We start from the raw sequence: 7,467 nt of genomic DNA on the forward strand, positions 1-7,467 counted from the left end.
AAATAATTTTCTATACTTAACTTTCATCATAAATAATTCCAACAATTATTTCAATAAATAATTTCAATCACAATCATGCATAAATTTATTTAATTCATAATTTATCAGATAAATTCAGTAAAAATAAACACTACTTACTTCGAACGCATTTCAAATAAATCCATATAATTCTATAAATTTCTTCCAAAAATTCTGTTCGTAGATCATATCGCGATATCCCATGATCAAACATCCACAATCCTATATAGAATCAATTTCAATAATTAGAAAGAATACGAACACCATATTTCAACGGTTTAGATTGGGTCCGATCATCTAATTTCATCTAATCAAAATCTAATTAAGACCTAAACGATCCAAAGTTTGACTATCAGATCAAATCGGATTCGAAGTGATAGGACTGAGGTTTCTTCATCGATTTCATAAAATCAAATAGAGAGAGAAAATCAGAGGAGAGAAAATTTATGAGGTACAATTCGAATTGATCAGATGACACAATCCAACATTACGATTGATCCAATATCTCGGTTGGTGAAATCAACATGATCAAATCAAATCATGGCTAGATCAAAATCATGGATGATCAAATCTAAAGATTCATGGTCTGATTAAGGTGGGTGCCAATACGTTGTCTGACAATCATGGATCAGGGTTCTTCATTAGAATCAGATCAGACTTATTAAAAGAAATTTCTTCATTCACTAACTTTTTTTTAGAGAGAGAATCAATCAAGAGAGAAAATATTTTAGAGAGAGAAAATTCTAGAGAGAGAAAATTTTAGAGAGAGAAAACTCATCTTGAATTCTTCAGACAATATGATTCAACAAATTCTGATCGATCAGATCAAATCATGCTAAAATTATCATGTGGACAATTCAATAAGATCATGAGAAATAAAATCTAAAAATACTTGATCTGATCAAAGTGGATGTCGGTGTACCGTCCGACGATCACGGATCAAAAATCCATCACGAGGATCATTTAAATTCATCATCATTCTTCTCAAAATTCTAAAAATCTTAGGAGAGAGAATCTAGAGAGAGAATTCTAGAGAGAGAAAGTAGAGAGAGAAAGTCCAATTCTAGAGAGAGAAAATACTAGTTCAGGCTGAAGAGAGAGAGGGAAGAGAGAGAAACTCTCTTTCTCATATTTTATTATTTATATCATTATTTATTAATTAATTTAATAATTTTTCTTTTCTTTTCTTTTCTCTCTCTCTTTTTTTTCTTTTCTTTTCTTTTTCTTCATGGAAAAGAGAGGAGAGAAAATCCTATTTATTATTATATTATTATTATTTTATTTTATTTTTTCCTTTTCCTTTTTCTTTTCTTTTTCTTCTTTTTCTTTTCTTTTTTTTCTTTTCTTTTCCTTCTTCTTCTTTTCTTTTTCTTTTTCTTTTCCTTCTTCTTCTTCTTCTTTTCTTCTTTTCTTCTTCTTCTTCTTCTTCCTGCGCCGGAACAGAGGACTCTTGGTCCTCAGGCTTTGAACGGCCGTTCGGGCCGCTGCTGCCACGACGGAGGCCGACGGCCGACGGGCCATCTCCCCCGGTCACGGAGGAAACAGGGCCGGCGGTCAATTCCGATCGCCGGCGCCGGAGATTTCACGAAAAATAAGCCCCAAAAACAGAGTCTTTTCCCGACCAAAAATCGGCGATGTTCGTCGCCGGCCACCGCGCACAAACGCACGGGGGAAAGAGAAAGGAAGGGAGGAAAAAGAGAAGAACTTACCTCGGCCTTTTGGGACCTCGTTGGAGAGAAAACACGGCGAGAACCCAACTGTGCCCGCGGCTCTTCTTCGGGAAAATCGGAGAGAAAAAGAGGGAAAAGAGTCGATGGATCGATTCTAAAGAGAGGGGGTCTTCTTATAGGAACTCCTAGGACTCTGAGGGGTCTTAGGAGTTCGATTCTTGCTCGAATTTAGCCGGAGAAGGAGACTCCTATCGGGAGTCTTCTTCCCGGTTCTGAATTCCTCTGTTTTCTGTTTTTTTTTTTTGGTTTGTTTGGGCTGGCGGGCTATCACAATCTTCCCCTCTAAAAGAAATTTCGTCCTCGAAATTTTTCTTGCTTGAGTCTTCATAGTTTCTTACTTGAATCTCATCCTCAAATATTTCAAAATTTTAATTCTTAATACAAATTCATTCTTAAATCATTTCATAAGGAAAAAGTCAATACATTAATATCAACCTGATACGGAACCATTCATTTTCTTATTCATCAAGATCAACATCTCAAAGATTTTCAATATTTTCAAGATTTCAAAATTATGATCTCATTTCCTGTAAAAAATCATATTCAATATCTCATGACTCAAATTAAAATCAAATCTATCTCTTGTGAATAGAAGAGGATCAATGTCTCTATTCTTGCATAAGAACTTCATTCATCATCATCATTCATTTTATTTCAAAATATTAATCACTCTTAATTTCAACCCATCATAAGATAGAAAATCATACTTCTATGAGTCATATGATGACATCCTAACCAATCAAAATTCAAAAATATTTTCTCTTATTCGTACTTTCAAAGGTTGAAGATTTATCATTTCAATCTCATTCTCGAGCTTTTGATATTTTAATTCTCGATACAACTTCATCATTAAGTTATTTCATAAAGATCAATATCACCATTGTTGATTGAATCAATATCACTATTTCTAGTCATCGAAATTTTCTTACTCAAACTCTCAAACTCTTTAAATATTCTAATTCTTGAAGCAAATTTTATCATTAAGTCATTCCATAATAAAAATCAATAACTCAAAAATTGATCTAAATCAAAACTATATTTTTCTTATAATCAAAATCAATATCTCTATTCTAAGTAAGTATATCAATTTTCTTTATCTAAACATTAACAACTCTTAATTAATTGATTCATTATCAAATTATGAATAACTCCAATCTATCTTTTGTAGAACAATCATCAATATCAATAGATAACCTCAATCTTTTTCATTCAGTCTGAGAAATAATAATGATCAAAAGAGTTCTAACTTCAAATTTCATTATACTCTGGAGATAATTATTTGAGTATACTAATCTAAGATCAAAATCATCATTCGATAAACGATCTCAAATTCTTCCTAATAAATAAAGAATTATAAAATTTAATTCTAGGATAGAGAAAATTTATCTCTAAATATTCTAAATCTAAAATTAAAAATCAAAGATCCACTCATCCTAGAATTAGGATGCTAATTATTTTTGTAGCATAGTAGGTGGAAGCTCTACTTTTAAAAATCACATTAGGATATCCAAAAATAATTTAAAATTTTAAAATATTATTCTTTCTAATATCAATAAATTTCTTGTATCAAACCATATCATCTATCATAATTTTTTTAACTCAAAGAGTCAACATTTTTGACTTACTCAAAGTAATCCAGATTACCATGCTTCCGCTGCGCACTCTGATCTAACAATCAAAATTTCTTAGGTTCACCAAAAAAAAAAAGTTTGATCAAATTATTTCTTTACCTTATCAATAGAAAAGATCTAAATTTTTAAATTTCAATTAAATCAAAGATTAACTTTCGATTCTCATTCATACCTTTACTGGTGTACAATAATCTTGATTAACCCTTGAGTCCAATATCATATTTAAACCATCATATAGATTTACTATAATCAATATGAATCAAATCTAAATTCTCATATCAATTCAATTCGATAATTTTCAAACCAAAAATCTTTATAAGTCAAATTAATGAGAAAAAAAAAATCCTTCGATGCTCCACCAAATTTGGATATATATAATCAGAATATACAAAAATTTCAAATCATTATTTTTTTCTAAAATTTCTATCATCAGGATCTTCAATATCTATCAAATATCCTTTCATAACAATCATACAAGCTTAAAAAAAAATCAAATCTCCATTTAATAGTAGATTCAATTAGGGACCTTGTTAACAAAAGCAAAGGAACTCCATATCAATTTCTAAATCCAAAATTTTTAAATTGTAAATTCACATGGATCCCTTAATCTGAAATAAATATAAATCAGATCTTAATCTAAAAAATATCAACCTCAACAATAATATCAGAAAATCTCTTGATCAACTTAGATACGAAATCTTTAAATTAAAATTTCATACATATCAGGTAGTCTCCAAGAGACATAATAAGATCTATTTTCTAGATCTAAGGATGATGATTCAAAGATTCCAGTACGATGAATATCTTACAATCTCAAAATCAATTTCATCAATAAGAAATAGACTTCTTTGCAATATCTCCAAATATGCATTCATTCTAATATGCCACTTTATATATAATCCACATACCAAATTCAATTTCGATAAATATTCCAATCAAGCATCATAAAAAAAAAAACTTTCTTAGCCCATTCTCAAATCTTTATCTTGCCAATAATAGTCAACTTCTCAACTAGAAGAAATATCATAGTATTATTTTCACATCGAATTTGAACTTACGATTCACTTGAATAACCAATGATCAAATTAATAACCATAATGCACAATACAATTTTATATCAATCCTTTTGTGATTACTTTCGATCAAGATCTAACTAATCATATCATGATCAATAGATCATCCATCATATTTCAAATTCTATATGTTATAATCTATTGTGATCCTTTCATACATAATCTCAATGTTTAATCAAAATTTATAAATATTTCTCCCACTACAATCATTAAAGATCTACACTATAATGTCCCTGGTGTCTATCCACTTACACCCATTCTATATCTGATTCTATGTTTCATAATTCATTCACTTATGCTCTGATACCATATTAATTGTCACCCCCCGACCCGAGATTTGAATCGAGGGTCATGACAACCGCCGCATACTTATAGAATACTTTTCCCATAAGCATGCAAGGCATCTCATCATGATATTTTCACAAACAGTTAAATAATTTTTTTTTTAATCAATAATCAAACCTTAATTTAAATAACAAATCAAAACTTAGTGTTCAAAAGAAAGTAACTGTCTGACAAAGTCAACACTAAAACAAAACTAAAAGTCTTGAATCAATTCTGAGAAAAATCCTAAATCAATGAGTTAACTCCATCTCTAATCGCTCTCCCAACCGAAATCCCACATCATGCTAATTTTCTGGATCTGTAAGAAAAACATAAAACTTATCATGAGCTAAATAGCCCAGTAAGCAGTGTATACCTTTAACCGAATAATCAGGCAAATAATACTATGCATAACAAATCAATATGTAATTTCATGAAATCATAATCATACTGTCAATCATATATAAAAGTCAATTCATCATAATTTTCAATTATGCTTTTCTTCTTAAATTCATCAATTTCTTAAATTCTTCTTACCAACCATGACTATGACCACATTATCCCTGTGGCAGGATCATAATACCGCGTATCTGCTTGCGGTGGGCTGCGAATCATCTGGCAGCAAAGTCCTTTGGAACCGCTGGTCTAACTGACGGTTTTGTCGCTGGTCTATCTGGCGACATGTCGCTGGTCTCACTGGCGACATAAATCCTCAGGACAGTCAATTGCCAACGTATATACCCCCATTGGCGGGGTCCTCAACACAGTCAGATTGTCAATTTCATATTGTCTTCCAATTCATATATTATTTTCAAGAATAATAAAATTAATTGATATTCGAGTCAAATCAATTATAACATTCTTTGAGATCATATATCATCATAATAATTGCTCAGCAAATAACATCATTCAATAAATAATTTTCTATACTTAACTTTCATCATAAATAATTCCAACAATTATTTCAATAAATAATTTCAATCACAATTATGCATAAATTTATTTAATTCATAATTTACCAGATAAATTCAGTAAAAGTAAACACTACTTACTTCGAACGCATTTCAAATAAATCCATATAATTCTATAAATTTCTTCCAAAAATTCTGTTCGTAGATCATATCGCGATATCCCATGATCAAACATCCACAATCCTATATAGAATCAATTTCAATAATTAGAAAGAATACGAACACCATATTTCAACGGTTTAGATTGGGTCCGATCATCTAATTTCATCTAATCAAAATCTAATTAAGACCTAAACGATCCAAAGTTTGACTATCAGATCAAATCGGATTCGAAGTGATAGGACTGAGGTTTCTTCATCGATTTCATAAAATCAAATAGAGAGAGAAAATCAGAGGAGAAAAATTTATGAGGTACAATTCGAATTGATCAGATGACACAATCCAACATTACGATTGATCCAATATCTCGGTTGGTGAAATCAACATGATCAAATCAAATCATGGCTAGATCGGAATCATGGATGATCAAATCTAAAGATTCATGGTCTGATTAAGGTGGGTGCCAATACGTTGTCTGACAATCATGAATCAGGGTTCTTCATTAGAATCAGATCAGACTTATTAAAAAAAATTTCTTCATTCACTAACTTTTTTTTAGAGAGAGAATCAATCAAGAGAGAAAATATTTTAGAGAGAGAAAATTCTAGAGAGAGAAAACTCATCTTGAATTTTTCAGACAATATGATTCAACAAATTCTGATCGATCAGATCAAATCATGCTAAAATTATCATGTGGACAATTCAATAAGATCATGAGAAATAAAATCTAAAAATACTTGATCTGATCAAAGTGGATGTCGGTGTACCGTCCGACGATCACGGATCAAAAATCCATCACGAGGATCATTTAAATTCATCATCATTCTTCTCAAAATTCTAGAAATCTTAGGAGAGATAATCTAGAGAGAGAATTCTAGAGAGAGAAAGTCCAATTCTAGATAGAAACTCTCTTTCTCATATTTTATTATTTATATCATTATTTATTAATTAATTTAATGATTTTTCTTTTCTTTTCTTTTCTCTCTCTCTTTTTTTTCTTTTCTTTTCATTTTCTTCGTGGAAAAGAGAGGAGAGAAAATCCTATTTATTATTTATTATTATTATTTTATTTTATTTTTTTTTCTTTTTCTTTTCTTTTTCTTCTTTTTCTTTTCTTTTTTTTCTTTTCTTTTCCTTCTTCTTCTTTTCTTTTTCTTTTCCTTCTTCTTCTTCTTCTTTTCTTCTTTTTCTTCTTCTTCTTCTTCTTCCTGCGCCGGAACAGAGGACTCTTGGTCCTCAGGCTTTGAACGGCCGTTCGGACCGCTGCTGCCACGACGGAGGCCGGCGGCCGACGGGCCATCTCCCCCGGTCACGGAGGAAACAGGGCCGGCGGTCAATTCCGATCGCCGGCGCCGGAGATTTCACGAAAAATAAGCCCCAAAAACAGTCTTTTCCCGACCAAAAATCGACGATGTTCGTCGCCGGCCACCGCGCACAAACGCACGGGGGAAAGAGGAAGGAAGGGAGGAAAAAGAGAAGAACTTACCTCGGCCTTTTGGGATCTCGTCGGAGAGAAAACACGGCGAGAACCCAACTGTGCCCGCGGCTCTTCTTCGGGAAAATCGGAGAGAAAAAGAGGGAAAAGAGTCGATGGATCGATTCTAAAGAGAGGGGGTCTTCT

The sequence above is a fragment of the Elaeis guineensis genome, chromosome 3 (genome assembly GCF_000442705.2).
Source record: "Elaeis guineensis isolate ETL-2024a chromosome 3, EG11, whole genome shotgun sequence".
In the NCBI taxonomy this organism is placed as follows: Eukaryota; Viridiplantae; Streptophyta; class Magnoliopsida; order Arecales; family Arecaceae; genus Elaeis; species Elaeis guineensis.